This window comes from Stegodyphus dumicola, chromosome 2, assembly GCF_044657685.1.
Source record: "Stegodyphus dumicola isolate Sdum_Otavi_A_Nest chromosome 2, ASM4465768v1".
Taxonomy (NCBI): domain Eukaryota; kingdom Metazoa; phylum Arthropoda; class Arachnida; order Araneae; family Eresidae; genus Stegodyphus; species Stegodyphus dumicola.
In genome coordinates, this window is record NC_140769.1 from 249721704 (window position 1) to 249740735 (window position 19032).

The 19032-nt window shown below is 32.2% G+C and overlaps 2 non-coding genes across 2 annotated transcripts; both read left to right on the forward strand.

Moving 5' to 3' along the window:
* The first annotated feature begins 4520 nt into the window (after nt 1-4520).
* TRNAM-CAU (transfer RNA methionine (anticodon CAU)) lies at nt 4521-4592 on the forward strand. Its single transcript has one exon. It is a non-coding gene; the product is annotated as a tRNA-Met (tRNA).
* A 565-nt stretch (nt 4593-5157) lies between these two features.
* TRNAC-GCA (transfer RNA cysteine (anticodon GCA)) lies at nt 5158-5229 on the forward strand. The gene has a single exon. It is a non-coding gene; the product is annotated as a tRNA-Cys (tRNA).
* The last annotated feature ends 13803 nt before the right edge of the window (nt 5230-19032 follow it).

Here is a 19032-nt window from a genome sequence, read left to right on the forward strand (position 1 = left end):
ATTCAAAAATCAGTTGCTTTGATGCAATCTTAATTTCTATATGACCGCTTGAAATGTTTGTACAGCATATTGATAAGTGACTCTCTTCTTTGTGATTTCAGATTAAGTTTGGAAGATAATTTATAGGCATTTTCTATAATGTTAAGTTATTCAATCCTTCAGTAGTGTAGCGAGAAGAAAGGAGTAATTTGCTCCGAGCGACGTATTTTAGTAAGCAGTACTTTTACGTGAGATGTTTAATTTTGGGGCAATTCTTTCATTTATGTTGATATTAAATTTTTATTACTTAAATAATAATTCGTTTTTAACAACTATAGTCGAATTTCCGATTAATGGCTACTCGCAAGACCAAGGCTTTTATCCGTTCTCAGGAAATGTTCACTAAATGGGAGAGAAAGGGTCTTCTACTTTGAAAAATTCAAGAATAAGTTTCTGCGTTCCAGGATAATAAAACAGTTAATTTTAGTTAACCAAACTGCTTTTGATCTTTAAATAGGAAACTCTTTTAAATAAATACATCTACGAGCTTCGATTTTATTCTCTAATTTATATTCTTTTCGACCTTTTACCCAGAAATATAATCGTTGCTTTCTGAAGAAATATTTATAAGTATTTTTAAAACAGGCACAAAAAAAAAAAAAAAAAAAAAAAAAAAAAAAAAAAAAAAGAGAGAGAGAGAGAAAACCGAGAGATTATTGAAATCCAAAAATATTTGCTAGGACATTCTCATTACTCAGTGTTAGCCTTAATTATTTTTTAATTAATTGTATTTTACATTACTTTATGAATCTTCAACAGATAATCTTAATTACTTTATTAACCATCTAATCAACTTGAATAAAACATTACAGCAGTTAAATACAAATAAATTTATTATGGCAGCAATTTAAAGATAGTTCAAGTAAAGTAGTTGTATGTTCACAAAGTAATTCAATTTAAATTAATATTTAATTAAATGTTTTATCAATAAATTTAAAAAGTGTTTATTCAATAAATACAAGAACACGAATGAGAAACAGTTACAAACTTTTTTTACTTGATACACTTACTTACTTACTTGGTAAGTAGCCGAGACGGAATTGTTCCATGACCAAACTAATATGCAAGAAAGGGTCGAAAACGGCAGTTCTATATTGAATCTGAAGAAACAATAAACAGATTTTCATTTTCTTCTGATCGTGTCAAGTGAATATTTTAATACCTAATTCTCTACCAACTGTGCAAAAAACAAAACTTGTTTCTGGAATTTCTCAGACTTTCTCTTTTTACCGCAGAAGTGTAACCTAAAGCTGCAAGAAATTTTATGTCATGTGGCAGCTAAAAAATAATCTTATTTTCACTCAAAAATGTTATTAACAGATCTGTCAAACGCTCTAAGAATTTTAAACGAAATTGAATTAGGATGCGCAATAGTTAAAAATAAATAAAAAAAGAAAATAAAAAAGTAATCAGTGGCTGCATCGCATCGTCATTTTTGCAGCTTTCTTCATGCAAAACACAAGGCAGTTTTTTCCCTCTATAAGCCCCCCATGAAATTATCACACTTGTTTATCTAAATTTAATGTTTCTATGGTTTGAGTTAGCGCTGCCTGAAACATAATCATGCACATTTTAAAACAAACCCTTGTTTTTTGAAAAGAAGCTAAAAAAAATAGAACAAAGGCAGGAGGAAAGCAGTTTTAAAAAATGTGATGTGTACACCACATGACTTCCTTGTACGGAATATTAAATTATACTCATTTTTCTTGCATTTCATTTAAACTTCTTGGATTGAATTAAATCTACTTCGCCGACAGCGCATAAACCACAATAGAATAAAAGCATTCTTTTAAATCACTCTATTTGTTTACCATAGCGACACTCTGGCACTAGGTTCACTTAACAGTATTATATTTCGTTCATATTATAACTCAGAATGCACAAAATTTATATCATTTAAAGAATTATCTAATCGTTGCCACATGTTCTATTCAAATACTGTAATAAAGCTAGAACGATGTATAAAAGAAATTGAGCAAACGAAACAAAAAAGAAACAGTTTTTCACAGATGATTGAGTATTTCTCATTCAATTAATTCAGTTCTCACTTCGTGACAAGGCAAAAATACATAAAAACTCAAAATATCTGTATTAAAAATGACGAAGTAAATATTAAACACTTATTTCCTCGGAAAAATTCCAGAAAGGATTAAGCATGATTTAATTCGCAATAATAAATGAAAGCATTATCTTTGTTGTTGCGAAGCTAAGTTTCTCTAGATTGGCAACAAATCCACTATTCTGCTGTTTAAAATGTAAACAAGCGATGGCCGCCATCAAAAAAATTATTACGCTTAACGGCACTTAAACAACTTTAAAATTGTGGATAATTCTAAAAATATTGCATACAGATTTACTAAAGGCATAAAAACCTTAACCGGAAGATAAGAACAACATAATTCAATCGTTTTTAAAGCAAAAAATGTACAATTTACAAACATAAGAGTAAACAAACTGAGATCACTGAGCCGCGTAACAGAGTGGATATATATATATAAATATATTTATATATGTTTGGTGCGGCCGATTGCAACCAAAATACGAGGTGCACATCTACATGTTATATAGCAGTCCTATATACAAAATTTCAACGTTCTGAGGCTACTCGTTTTTGAGTTATGCGAGATACGTATGTACGTATATATGTACATACGTTCGTACAGACGCCACGAAAAATTCTCTTCAGAATTAATTTTAAAGCAGTTTTATATATGTATATTTTTTTTGGGGGGGAAGAGTCTTTTATTCTGCCCTTACGTACAGATATCACGCAAAAACATCGTTAATTTACACTCGATAGCAGTCAAAATGGATATTTTCATTGAAATATGCAACCCGAAACTTTTCGCGATTACAATACTTCCTTTTTACTTCGTACAAGAAAGTAAAAATTGAAAGATTTCATATTTTAACTGTCGTCCGAAACTGTTTTTTTTTTTTTTTTTTTTTTTTTGTTTGTTTGTTTTGTTGTTGTTGTTTGTTTGTTTGTTTTCTTTGAGGTCGCAGTCTACTAACCTGCTCTTGCACTCATTTCTGCTAAATATTTTTTTTTAAATAAAGCTTTATTATTAAGCATCCTTTTCTTTGTATTAACGCCCCATGCAATTTAACAGCATAATCCCAAAATTTTTCAAAAGCCGCATAGCAACATGTGTTTAGAATTCATTCACTTTTTGGCCCAAAAGGACAATTTACCCAGAAGGACTATTAATTTCATTTTGGCATTTTGCGTTGATTCCCTACAAGCGTTGTTTCACTTTTCAAACTGTTGCCACCAAATATTATCGACCTGTATTATATTTAAAGAAATTCAATAATGAAGAATCTGCATGAATGTTTCTCACATTGGGATAAACAGAGGTACATAGAGCCATCCAATTTTGAATAACGTAATCCTCCTACAAATATGGTCATCTGGAACCCGAAATTTGAAATTTGGAATATGTTTTATGATCGATTTCGTATTTTGTAAAACTTTAACGAAGTTTTGATTAACAAACTCAAGGATTTCAAAGCGAGCAATGGCAACGTGGTACAAAAAACAAAAAACAAACAACAAAAAAAAAAAAAAAAAAAAAAAAAAAAAAAGTCTCCAGAGCGCGAGATTGTGTATCGAAAATTGTAAAGCTATGCTCATTTTAAAACTATTTTGCGATATCGCTTTTGAACTGAATTCGGTACTTTTCCGTTTGGCCTGCGCAAACGATACAACGATTGTATCGTTGGGGAAATATTTCTGACACATGAAAATCATTCTGCTTCTTCAAATTGTGCAAAAATTAGTATTTCACAAGAACTGCTTGCAGCAGTTTCCAAAATATATTCAAATTTTCTTATGATCACTGCTTTCCACATTATTCAAAACACCTGCAAATATCAGTATCACAGAAGACATGAAATAAAAAGAACGGAATATATGAATTTTGATTCAAAAATTAACTATTTAGATACTATTTGGTATCTGTCACATTTATGAACTTGTATTTTCAATCAGACGATTAAAAGAAAAACTTATTTTATTTTCTTTGTTATTTTTTACTGTTAGCCTGGAAAATAAATGGCTAAATTCAAAAGTACAGTAAAAAACCGCCGCTATGGGCACAATACAAAATTAGACAGCTTTTAGATTTTTATTTTTATTTTTTAATTTATTAATATTTTTTATATTGTTTATTTCGGATTTCCTGCTGACGGCCTTTCATAAGGCTAAACCTCTTTTAATTTCAGGAATTAAATCTTGATCTCTGACTATAATAACGATTAAAATTGAGAAGCAAGGATACATCGTAACTCTATTCGGATGGGCTCTCGCTGAATTTTAAACTTTCTGCACTAAATAGCAATGCAGCTTATTGTAGTTCAGTTTTATCAAATGTCGAAAATATTCAATTTAAAAACTTCGATAAAAATTTTAGCATTTTAAACAGATAATGAAATATCGTAAGTGAGGACAAGTACACAATTTAGGCAACCTTCAATGTAGCAGAGTGGCGCAGTGGAAGCGTGCTGGGCCCATAACCCAGAGGTCCGTGGATCGAAACCACGCTCTGCTAATTCGTTTTTACTTTTTATAATTCCGGTGTTCATAGGATTATTGAAAGCACTAAAAGGATACTCGTGGAAACTTTCCTTGGTTTTCGTGTAATGAAAAATATATTTTTGTTTACTTCAATAGACGTCAAAAACGCGACGAACAGTTTTAAAATACTTTAAGAACAGTAAAATTTTATTAAAAAGTAATTGAGTTCGCTACTTTTCCTCATATTAACTTGAATTTGAGAAATTTTGTTCTAATACCCAAAATATTAATTTTTGTTCTTAAAAATATTGCATGTATTAGTTATATAATGAACGATAAGTCAAGTAAACTAAGGGTAAACATGCATCATTCTTTATTTGTGTTACATGAAAAGATTCATCAACTAGGACCACTAATTCCTTTGTCTGAATTCCTAATTCCTTTGTCATATTCCTAAGTCCTTTTTCTGAAATTTCTATATTCATCTGTTGGAATCAAGTTTTCAGGTATCCAAAATGGCATCAATTGATTTTGCTTCGAATAACCGGAATGATTCTCGTTACAGGATATAAAGAAAGAAGCAAACCGAGTAAACAGCAGGGGGTATAGCTCAGTGGTAGAGCATTCGACTGCAGATCGAGAGGTCCCCGGTTCAAACCCGAGTGCCCCCTACAGTCTAGCTTTCCTTTATCGCTAAAGTTTTAAAAGACTTTTTTTGAAATATAAAAATCATTAAAGTCTAAATGGAAAGCTGGGATCAAATTTTCGATGTTACATTTTTTTTTAGCATCTGAAAATTGGTTTAGGCTTAACAAACGAGGAGGGATGAAGGCCTTTTTTTTTTTTTTTTTTTTATTTTTTTACCGGATTAAAAATTTCTCGAATCATTTATACAGTAATTAAATACAGGCCAGGATAGGGTCTTCGGAGCTCGCCTGCGAATAAAATAAAACATCGTTCATATCCAGATTTTCCTGCTTTCATTTCTGTCACTGATAGAAGCAAGAGAACAAAACAATATTTTACACGATTAAATTCTACTTTAAAGATAAATATGTAATTTTAAAACTAATTAAAACATTAGTGCTCGAAAAGTTAATAAATTTAAAAAGATGTTAATTTGAGTTTTTATTTTTCTACATTTTAGATGAACGAAATTAGAAATTATATCTTTTATATGGAATTCGATATAAACATAATATTCAACTCTTTTAATGCGAGTTTCGAAAACCTTTCTCATGACATAATTGTATGTGTCTCTTAATAAATTTGTTTTGAAAAATGATTTTTCATCGATTGCACCGCAGAATCTCAAAAGGATATTGAGTTTTAAATCTACCTCTGTAAGTATCTTTGAAGAAACGTACCCCTAGGTTTCTCCCCCAACTGTTATATTCTTTCTAGTGATCTTCTTTTTCAATTTCTGATAAATTGTGCGAAACTAAAATTATCATAGTGTTAGAAGTTGAAAACGCTTGTTTTAAGGATGTTCGTACTACATTTAAAAGGTAATTCTAAATTTGCCTTTAGACATTTGTAGTGATTCATTTAGATGTTCATAAAGAAACTGACGTGTCTTTTGCATTCATCAACCGCAAATTTAAATTCAAACCCCCCCCCCCCCGATTTACATATTCATTTAGTTTTTTGGCTAGTTTAAGCATTATGCTGAGATAAATATCTGGTCTCTTTTGTAATAAAAATGTTAATTTTCTTTATATATTATTTAAATGTTTATTTATTTATATTCTAAAAAAAAGCTTAATATTCATATCTTATCTGAAGTTCTTAACTGATAGGATTTATTCTCTTAAGAATATTGCGCCAAGGAATAGAAGAATATAGCAGTTGTGTTATAAAAGGAGGAAAATTATTTTAGAATTAATGTATACGAATACAAAGTTTTCTAGAAAGCGAAGAAAAATAAAACTTGTTTATTTTAGTAGTTCGCAAAAGCGATCTAGATAATACTGAAACAGAACGGTTTATTCAATATCGAATTAAAAAAATTCAAATGGCGGAAAATGGTTTTGAATCTCACATCTTTGTCAATACTGGAATCATCTGCATTTGGCAGTTACAATAGGCCAGCAGACTTATGAACGAAATCCCAGAAATTCATGACAGGGAACATAAAATCATAAATGAGCTTATAAGGTACTTTTCCCGCCTTCTTAGCATGACTTTGTCGTGTAGTGGTCAGCATGCTGGGCGCGTATTCCAGAGGTCCATGGTTCGATTCCCGGCGAAGGCGTTGCTCACTTTTCACTTCACCTGCTTCCAAAAAATACCTAATGTCTCGGCAGTGGCGCGTGAACTGAAACGGTTGTGGGTAATGATTATCCACACCCAGGATTTGGCGACTGGCTTACTGTTAAAAGTATGTTTCAGGAAGGGGTATTGTCAATCAGATGATTCAAACTTGAAGTATACTTTAGGATCACGAAAACCCAGCCAGGATTCGTCTAGCCTCTGAGTCGAGTCTCATACTCCACATGAAATCTCATTCGCAAAAATAGCCAATGAGAACAAAATATTAAGAAATGAGCACTTGGGTTCCTTTAGGTCCCAGGCCTCATTCTTCAGCAGTGGTCCGCTTCTCTTGTGCCTCGTGCTGTTGAAGGTCTGAATGGAGTTGCTGTTGAAGGTTGCTCTTGAAGAGGTTCTTGTGCTGAGTTTTATTCCGTTAGAGCGGCGTCACTTAAAAGTGAAGAAAAAGTGAGAATAATGTAATGCTACAACAACACGCCAAATAACGTAGCTCGAGAATTTAACGTTTGAAATATCTTGAGTCGGAATTTCTAGTTTTCCTTTGAAATATTGTCATTCGTTATTCTGAGTATTTTTTTAAATTTTTGTTTGAAATTTTTATTTTTGTTTGAGTATTTGGCTTGAGATTTCTATTTCTCATTTGAAATACCATCATTTGTTATTTTTTTGCCATATTTCGCCATTTCTTTAATAATTACACAATTTCGTAATTACCTAATGACGAAGAGGCTTCCATAAAATTCTTTCAGGATAAAGGAATAATTCATAGTACTAGTCTTTGTTCTCAAAATCATCCGATGAAGTTAACTTTTGACTCATACAAAGCTCCTATTGTAGAGACATTCGGTATTTTTGAAGCAGGAGTGATGAAAAGTGAGCTACGCCTTCGCCGGGAATCGAACCAGGGACCTCTGGAATACGCGCCCAGCGTGCAGACCACCACACTATGAAGGCAGGAGGCGCGAGAGATACCTTATACTATATGGCGTTGTTAAGTACGATCTTGCTCTGGGAAAAAAAAAAAAAAAAAAAAAGGATTCAGAATCAAAACATGGTTTGAATGCTCGCGTCTTTCTCTCCTCAATACCTTCGTTTTATATATCCGTGATGTCAAGAATGACGTCGATTGAATTTTACCAACTTCAGTTAGAAATCGATCCTAGTATGACAACAGACTGGAATAACTACACTTTAAAGTCTTTTCACAAAAAATCACAACAACGTTGGAGGTGTTCTTCCGGAGCGATGGGTATTCGGGGGTTTATGTTGGGAAAGCAAAGAATGTTTTCTGGTAGCCGTTTCCGATCGTTGTGCTACAACACTGTTGATTGCCATTTAGGAAAACATCGCGGATGGCAGTATTATATCTTCAGACTACTGGAAAGGATATAAGAAATGCTGGGTATGAACATTTAAAGTCACATTTGATAGAATTTATGTGGCATCGGTTGTATTCAAAAACTGAATTTTTTTATTATGTAATATTGAATGATATTTGTAATTTTATGCCATCTGTTTACATTGAATTTCGTTTTGTTTTGTTATTTTTTATTTATGTGTAGAATATTGTTGATTAAAAAATTAAAAAGAAAAATTCACATTCTTCAAGAATTAAGACATGATAAAAAATTTACTTTTTACGGATGTAATTTTTTTCAGTCTTTTAAACTCTATTATTATTTCATAATTTTATACTTGGCAGCAATTGGTTCCATAAATAGCCAGCGATACAGACAGCATTTATTGAAATTTAAAGTAAAAAAAAAAAAAAAACTTACAAAGACAAACAAGGCCTATTTAAAATATTTAAAGTACATGGTTGCATATACAGTTAAGCTATTGGCTCTGACTCCAAATAAATCTTTATTTTTAGAACTCTGTTTCTTCAAATAACGTCAATCCACGTTTTAAATCAAAAATAATCTTTATTTTGATTTTAGCAAATGTAAACAACTCTTTAGAACAATATCATTACTAATCTTTTGTTGCCATTCCAAGAACAACAAAAACTGAATAATCTTCTTTTTGCCATTCTGAAAACAACAAAAAACAAATAAAACGATATTAATCAGTATTTAAAGTTTCTGTATAAGTTCAAGCCACTACAAAGCTACATAAGCAATTAAGATACGTACTTCTTCCATTATCATAGTCGCATATTGACACATAATTATTCATTTTATGTTGCCAGTATAGATAATGCTACTTCAGGCTTGCAAAGGCACTACTAGTTATAGTTCAAGATGAGCTATGCTCCTATGTTACTACATCAATTAATTAGAGCACTGTTGTAATAACATACTCTTTTCAATATTGCATTAACAAAAATTAGATGCTAGTCACAAATAAATCTGTATTACATACACTAATAAAACAATTAAAAGCCTCAGTTATTTACAATTTATGCCCATTGGCGGAATACTGAATATCTTGGCTACCATTTAAACTAGATTATGTATGCAAAGAATGTATCATAAAAGCGCTTCAATAAATGCAGGTTTTATTATTCATCGTTTTAGAACATTACTGCAACGAAGCGAATAATTATTTACACAATTGAACAATTTAAGTAAAAAATATGATGTGCACACCACATGACTTCCTTGTATGGCCTATTAAATTATACACATTTTTATTGCATTTCATTTAAACTTATTTCCCTTAATTTCATTAGAAATATATTTCTAATTCAATTAATTCAGTACTCACTTCGCGGCAAAGCAAAAATACATAAAAACTCAAAATACCTTCATTAAAAATTGTAAAATACAGAAAACCATAAAACACCAAATACAGTTAAAAAGGGTTAAAAAAAAAACAAATTTTGCAATTAAAATTAGAGTTTGCACTCAAAAAAAGGAAATTTAGCCATAAGGCAAGAAAACAGATTTTTCGGTGCACAAAACTGAAAGTTTACTTTTAGTCTTTTAGTTACTTTAGTCAGACACTGAGATTGGTGCACCAACTGACTTAATTCACTGTCCTTCTAAGGGTTTAAAAAAAAAAAAACAAATGTAAGTATAAGTGGTAGAGGCTTAGTACCACTTACACTTTGAAATCGGGGATAATTCTGCAATTATTGCTTGCAGATTAACTAAAGGCATAAAAACCTTAACCGAAATATTAACCGGTACGCATGATAATCAGTAAAGCTCACAGTACTCAGAGTCCAATAGATATTCTAGAATGTGCTCTTAAGGCCCGTTCCCACTGGGGTTTATCTGAGCTAACGGAGTCGGTTCCATGCCTCGACTAGCTCCGCTGTACTTGCAGTTTAGATTTTTCAATTTGCCGTCCTATGGGAAAAAATGGTTTTGGAGATGGGTCGTCTACGTCAATTGTGTTCGTTAGCTCAGATAAACTCCAGTGGGAACGCAGCTTTAGTGACAAAAAGGTTGGGAACCCCTGCTCTATAGGGTTAAAAGTCACTGACGAAGCTATGTGGCGAATACACTCGCTTTCCGGGTAACCGTCGACCAACTGGACCCTATATGAACGAACATTATCGTCCATGTAATAGGAACCCAGGACCAACTGCGCTTATAGAGGAAACATACGACCTAAGATCTATTGATCTATGGAAATAATTGAACATAGGATTATAAGATCCTTCTCTATATCTCATAGCAGTAAGGAAGCCTTTGTCAAACACATGCAGGGATGTGCGGTCGTCCAGCATAATGTTTGCCCAAACCATTACCCCTTCACTATTGTAATAATACTTTTCTTTGATAAGAGAGGAACGATATCGTGTTCCAGGTTGTCAGGTGCAGTTACACCGAGAATCAGGTTCCAGGCTAAATTTCGACTCATCTATAAAAAGTTCCAATGAACTTTGAATCAAGGTACATGTTGTCTGCAGCGTGCTGAACACGGTGTATTGTGCAGTGAACGGCATGCAAAAACAGGGGGTCTTCTCTCGCACAACCCTATCTTATGAAGGCTTCGAACAACTGAAGGTAGTGAGAGACTTCCATGACAGCTTACAGCTCACATGGGAGCTGTGAATCTATAGCAATTCAATGTCGCCGCCCTGAAAGTGCCAAATGCGATCCTCATTCGTCTTTGCGGATCTTGGTCGACCTTGTCAGGTCTTCTCAATATGGAACTAGTGTCCTGAAACTGTTTCTACCAACTGCAGATGACACATGGCATTACATTTAATTCTATAGCCACCTGCGCTTGCGACTGGCCTGCCTCCAGTCTATCGACATTTCTGCATCTCGCTGCGTCATCCATACGTTCATGGTTACTCATTTTACCTGATACCTTATAAAATTCACCCAACTCTTAAGAGAAATATGGCGAGTGTCGTGAAGGAGTAGGAGCATACAAAGCGTCAAAATCTCTTGTAGAGTTTGTATTAGCCTTGCAAGGCAGTGCTTAAATTACGCCGGAGCCCACCGAAGCCCGGCTCCGATACTTCCAATTTTTAAGATAAATTACAATTTTAGCCAGAGCGCACCGGAGCCCTAAATAAGATGAGCTCCGGTACTTCTTTTTATAAAACTGAACGACAATTTAAAGGCAAAAAATTTAGAATTCCTAACGTTTTAGTTTAACAATAAGCAGACTTTGCAATACTCTATTTCCCTAGAGATACGAATTCATGAGAACATGAGACGTTCAAGTACAGTCCCCTCACTCATATGCGGAAACCTTTCCCTTTAAGAAGGGCAATAAATTTGGGTGTACTTTGTGCACCCAAATTTGTTTGTTTAGGAACGCGTGCCATCGTATCTAGTGTATTGTTATCGATGCTTACATTTAGTTATCCTCACAGGAAAGAAAATTGGTGTTCTTAAACGGCAGCGAGTTCAATAAGAGGGAAATACTGAGATAAACTGCTCAAGCACATCCTGTACATCGTCTTCTCACAGTATCCACTAATGGGGGAGCGGGTAAAGCGTAACTAGCAACTTTACATTCATCCTTAGGAGTCAGATTCAGGACTCATTTTACCCCTGACACACATTCACTTGATAGCTATAATCATATCAGCAGAGAGCCGCGGTCAAAGAGAACTTTCTTTCTTACCAAAATTCCCTTCATTTTTTGTTTCCACCCACTCATACTCTCATTCTATTTCGCCCTGGAATTTTCATCAGCTATACTTTAAGTATATTTAATTTTTGTGATGATAAAAAAACTCTCCCCCCCCCCCGCCCTACGATCAGAGCTTAAATTTAGCCGGAACCCACCGGATCTCGGCTCCGGTGCTTCTTAGTTTTTGTAATAAATCATAATTCTAGCCGGAACGCACCAGAGCCCTGAATAAGAAGGCTGCCGCACTTCTTTTATGTAAGTGAATTACAATTTCGGTAGAAATTTTATCTCGAAAATTTTATTTTAACAATAAAATTATATTAAAAATCGCGTATTAAATTTCAGTTTATCCCTTTACATTTTATTTAATTTTAATTACTTCAATATTTAATTATTTCAATAAGTAATAATTAATTATCTAATAATTATCAATTAAATTATAATTAATTAATCATCTAATAATTATCAATTAAATTATGATTAATTATATAATAATTATGGATTAAATAATAATTTTTTAAACATTAATTAAATAGCTGTTAATTAATTTGATAATAATTAACTATTTAATTTTAAAATTATCAATGAGTTTAATAGTCATTTTATTTATTTATTTACTCTTGTTCCTCTTTGCTGACGGTCTTCCCTTATGGGCTCCGGCACTTTTAATCTTAGAAGGCTGTAATTGCGGAAGGCTGGCTGTAATTGCGGAAGGGATATATCCTGCTTGCAGGCTTATATACCTTCTGCAATTACAGCCCCTAAAAGACACGCTCGTGTGCGCTTGCGTATTCGATCTGAATATCTTCATACTTTTTCGGCTTCATAATTAGTACTTGTAGTAAACACAGAAATAATTTGCAAATTTTTTTGATTTTGCACACGTGGTGTATACATATAGATATGGCTGGTGAAAGCAAGGTTAATTTATATATTAAGTTTAATTGTGCTCTCTTGGCTCAGAAACAAGCTTATTGTATTGCACTTCTTGGTGTAGCAACTTCCCGAAGATGATACTATGCCGCCAAAGGTAAATTCTTTTCTCCTTTCCTCTATTCTCTTGTATTTGACTATTTTGAGTCATTTTAGACGCTTGTTTTTTTTTTTTTTTTTTCAATATTTACGTCATTTCTTCTTCCATTATTATTAAATTTAGTCTGGTATTTGTATTTATTTTTCTTCAGTTTATTATAGTCTGAAGAGCATAATTTGGGTTTTGCATTTTCTTTTAGCCCTAAGCGAGTTAGCCCAGAAGTGCTGTGAGTCTAGAAACGGCATTTTGCTTTGGTTCACTATAAATTTCCGTTTCACTTTGCAAACTGTTGCCACAAAATATTATCACCTTGTATTTAAGTACCACTTACACTTTGAAATCGGGGATAATTCTGCAATTATTGCTTGCAGATTAACTAAAGGCATAAAAACCTTAACCGGAATATTAATTAAAGGAATTAAACATTGAAGAATCTGCATGAATCTATGTATGTTTCTCGCACTGTGATAAAACAACAATACCTAGAGCCATCAAATTTTGAATAACGTAGTCCTTCACGCGAATATGAGCACCTAGAAGCCCGAATTTGGAATTTGTTTTATTTTCTATTTCATATTTTGTAAAACTTTAATGAACTTTTTATTAATAAACTCAACAATTTCAAAGCGAGCAGTGGCAATACTGGGGGAAAAAAAAATCTTTATCTGTAGCGCGCGAGACTGTCTATCGGAAATTTTAAAGATATACTGTTTTTAAATATTTTGAGTCAAGAGACATTAGCTGAAATGCTTTCGAAACGTGCATGCGTGTGTAAATAAGTGTGTGTGTGTGTGTGTGTGTATGTTAATTATGGCAAAGCACACTAGGGCTATCTGCCTAAGGGGAGGGATGCCTTCGTGGAGGATTTTCTAAGGGAAACTGGCTCGTATACACGTTACACATGGGGAAAACCACGAAAACACCCATGCAGCCAGCCCGTTCGCGGGATTCGAACCTCGGACCGAACTACCAGTGTTCAGCGACTTTACCGCTCGGCGGCTGGTGGGCCCCGTGTGTAAATGAAAAACGTCCCTTTGGACGTAATGTAAAATCTGAAAGCGTTCAGATTTTTTTCTTATTTTAAGCGTTTAGGAATTTTTTCTTTTTGAACCAAAAATTTTTCTTAAAAATTAAAATAAAAAATTTTCTATTTTTTAAGCTATTAAGTTTAATTATTTTGCTAATTTTTCAGCCTTTAATGCATATTGCAAAACTATTTAAAATAATAATTGAGGAAGTATTGTAATCGCGAAAATTTTCAGGTACCATATTTTAACGAAAATATCCATTTTAACTGCTATCGAATGCAATTTAAAGATATTTTTTAATGAAATCTGTACGTAAGGACAGGATAAAAAAACTATTCTTCCCGAAACGGCACAAAAGATTTAAAATGGATTCAGAAGTGATTTTTTTTCGTGATGTCTGTACGTACGTATCTCGCATAACACAAAATCAAGTAGCCACAGAACGTTAAAATTTTGTATGTAGGACTTCTGTATCATGTAGTTGTGCAACTCCCTTTTTGGTTGCAATCGGCAGCACCAAAAGTTATATAGATATATATACTCACTCTGTTTCGCAGCTTCGTGAGCTCAGTTCTTTTTATCCTTATATGTTGGTAAATTGGGCACTTTTTGCTTTAAAAATGATTGAATATTTTTCTTCTCTTCCGGTTAAGGATATTATGCCTTTAGGTTAAGGATGTTGCCTCCATGCAATAATAATGTAGAATTTAAAAGTTATTTAAGGCCTAATAAAGCAGTCATATTTGTTTATATTTGAAACTTAGCAGCTATTAGTCAAACTATTAGTCAAACTATTAGACAAACTATTAGTCGAATAATAGTAAATAAAATCCGTTTTTGCACCTTCAGTGTCTTCTTGCCGAGTGCTAGCAAAAGATAAACTTTCAGTTTTGTGCACCGAAAAATCTGCCTCCTTAACCGTTAATCGAACTGCTTGTTTTTCCATAGAAAGTCTAATTTGTTTTTAAATTGTTTTAAATGTATTTAATGTTTTATTTTTTCTATATTTTTCAATTTATAATAAAGATATTTTGAGGTTTGACTTGCCGTGAAGTGAGAACTGAATTAATTGAATGAGGAATATATCTTTAATGAAATTCGATGAAATAAGTGTAAATGAAATGCAGGAAAAATGCGTATGATTTAATATTCCGTACATGGAAGTACATGAAAGTTGTATGAAATACAGCAAGATTAACATAAGCTTAATTGAAATACAGCAAAAAATGCCTATAATGGAATAAAAAAAAATTTACAGGAGTTCATAGGTTCATTTTCGTTTTTGTTTAGGTTTGTGCCATTTTCTATTACTACTTCCCCCCCCTTTTTTTTTCCCTTAGCATTTCAATTTCAAGTTTCTTAATGGTTTTTTATTCAACTGCTCTCATTTTCAAAGCATTTTTGTACTTCCAACGAAAGTACTTCTATTTCTTCTAACACATTTTTTCCCTGTATGGAAATAGAAGTGTTGATGTTCGTTTTTGGTATTGTAGATCTTTTAGTCTCGATTGTTGCAACTGAAAATTTTGTATTTCTGTGTGTTTACTATTTTTCTACGTAAATTGTAATAATAAATTTTCAGTTGATTAATAGACTCTAAATTTAATGCAAGATTTAAAAAGGCTTATTTATTAGCAGTTTGTTCTTGCTTTTTTGGCTAAAGTGCAGAATCGCCCATTTATTTGTTTGGCGCTTTTTACAAGAGTAAGAAGAATTGGATTTTTGTCAATTTTCTTTGACTTTTTAAGTGAAAATAGGTCGATGTGTACATGGATAACGTCAAGGGAAGGCCCAATCCCATTTTTGTGTAATTCTGGGATGTTTTTTAAGTTAAAATAGGTCGATGTGTACATGGATACCGAGTATGTGCAATTCTTAAAAACGCTCCATGCAGTAGGCGATTCTGCACATTCCCCGCTTCTTTTTCGGATATAATATTAAATTTTAATATATTTCAAAAAGGATGGGTTTTCATCCGCAGAGAACCCGTTGGCGCTTCGGGAAAGAACCCGTTGGCGCCGTCGCATTTTTACTCGCCAAGCTCGCGGTTCATCGACGATGAGCCGTAAACGTGATTTTTAGTGCATGTAAATTCAAGTTAGCAGACAAAACAATATATTAAGCATATGGTAGTAAAAATTCACAGATAATAAGCATGCAGATGTAAAACTAACCGGTTAAACGTGATATACGAAAATAAACCTTTTTTATAATATATTTCACAATACAAATAACCTTCAATAGTAATCAAAATTTCTTTAGTAGCATTGTTAATAAAACTAGAACTTTATACATTTTATTATTTTTCAAGAGTTATTTGAACAGTATTCCTTACACCAGCAGTGGTTTGCTAATTTTGATGACCATGGGGATGCATCAAACTACTCTGTCGTCTTAGATAATCAATAATATTTTTTATTTCCATTTAATCAGTTATTTATGTCACACCTGCCATCCTCGGAAAGGTTATTGTTAGAAAAGCATTAACAATATAGTATCTTAATAAAATTTTACGCCATAAAAATTGGAGCCGAGAACCGGCATCAATCGACGAAAACTTCTTTAATTATACGAAAATATTTCTATCTATTCGTTGTTAAAGAATTCAGAAAAAATAACGTGGAAAATCAGAAAAATAATAATAAATAAAAGAAGAAGAAGAATATAAATCTCCAAATGCGAACAACGACAGTGATAATTCAACAAAATGAACTCAAGAGGAATGGTTGCAACCTTCAAACAAGCGAATAGGATGAATCCAATAGGTTACCAGGTTTGAACTATTATCGCCAAAGTTGGCAATGTTTACATTTACCGGGTTCTCTGCGGAAGTGCTTCCAAAAAAATTCTTACCTTGATCATTCGCGAAAATTTGTGCTCTGTCTAAAATTAAGTGCATTTTTATGAAATTTCTTTGTTATTACTGGGTTCTACAGGGTTCTAAATTATTTTATTTAATATTTTTCAATTATATTTTGCTGCAAATTAAAAATTGTCTATTTTTTTAATTTAATTTAAAAATTTCTGAATATTTTTATTTGCTTCACTTTCGGTTTTGAAATCTATTTTCATTTCCGGTCTGTTGAGGTTGGGCTGTCGAATAGGATAGTGTGTTCTTGATTGTGCTTTTGTCAGCTCAAAAACAGGCTTATTATTTTGCATTTCTTAGTGTACCAACCTTCAGTAGAACACGTGCAAAAAAATTTAAACTTTTTTTTTTAATTAAAAGATTTTAAGTTTAAGATTTAAATATATATATATATATATATATATATATTATATATATATTGTGTACTCTCTTCTTTCTTCTGTACTATTCAAGACAGTTTTTAAAGATGCCCGTCAAATCCTAGTATACAGTACGGCCCTGTGCCGATTTTGAAAACTGCCACCAACACCAAATTGACCCTTTTACTGCTGATCATAAATACTGCGTTTTGCTCATCATAATGTCGCCAAATCCCATGTGTACCGCACAGCAGGATTAACCCTTACCTTGGGATGACCGTCACTAAAACTCTGTCATAGACCTCACACATCACAGCTATTATACAGAAGTTTCGAGCTCTTAAAGCTAGAATCTTCCCCTTAATTGCTCGAAAATGCGGTTTGTCTATAGATAACAAGTTGCTCATTTATAAATGCATATTGCGACCATTGCTTTGTTATGCTTGCCCTGTATGGGCGTACTCTAATAGTAACGGTAGAAAAAGGTTGCAAACTGCTCAAAATAGCACACTGAGACAAATTACAAATGCACAATGGTACATTAGAAATCAACGCATTCACGAAGAGCTAAGGATCTGCCAACTTAGATCCCATTACTATAAAATTTCCAAGATATTTCATGCCAAACAGAAAACCATTAACAATCTGCTATTAAAATTGCCAACTACAACCCCAATGATGTTGCTAACATTAACCGTCCTTTGGCCATCCTCAACCCCTGGATCATGTAACTCTGTCACTAATATCTGTTTTTGTTTGTGCTTTGCCACTGATTATTTTTTGTGCTTATGTTATAATTTATTTTATACTGTAACCCATGCCTCTGTACTTCTGCCGACATTTTTTATTGTTTTTGTAACTATGCTTGTATAACAATTGTGTAATATTTCCTTTAATCTCTTATGTTTGTTATCATGGTTTCGAGATGCCATACACTTAACCTTACAAAAAAAAGTTATGAAAATATTTAATAATACAAATATATATATATATATATATAAACATAATAATATTGTTTCATAAGAAAATTGAATTTAATTAAAAAAATTAAATTTAAATACAAATTTAATCAAATATTCTTTGCGCCATTGCTGCAAGGAATGAAATTTAAATTTAAACAAATTTAAATTTAAATTTTAACAAACATGTATAAAAGTAAAAAAGCAAATTTAAAGCCTAAAAAAAGAAAGAAAGCCAAAAAATTTTTTAAAAAAAATTGAAATTATTATAAATAAAATTACAGTTATTTTTTTTTAAATAGTTTAATTTATTACTTGACTTTACTTGCTTGTTTCTCAAAAGACTTCATTAATATTTTCCTTTTAGAACTTTATTCTAAAATTTAATTCTTAAATGTTAATTTCTAAGGGTACCACTTTATTGGTATTACTTTTGGTTTTGACTTTTACCCTTGCCTGCATGAATGACGAAACACGAATTGAATGATTGGAGAGTTAGGTTTCTAGGCAACTTCCCCTTGATAAGTCTGTCTCCTGCCTACTCAACAGTCATTCACTTATGCATTTTTAAAAAAATTGTTTAATTTAATTTTAATTTGCTAAATTAGTGAATTTATTTTCATGGATTGGTTTTGCACTTGATTTGCTTATGCTTCTGAATTTAAATGATATTGTAGATTAGTTCGAGAATTAAATCTTTTATATTTTTGCACATTTTTTAAAATTTTTTAAAAAAATTTTTTGGCTTTCTTTCTTTTTTTAGGCTTTAAATTTGCTTTTTTACTTTTATACGTGTTTGTTAAAATTTAAATTTAAATTTGTTTAAATTTAAATTTAAACATAATAATAATAATTTAAAAAAACTTCTCTATACCTTTTGTCGATTATTTACTATTAATGTTCGATAAG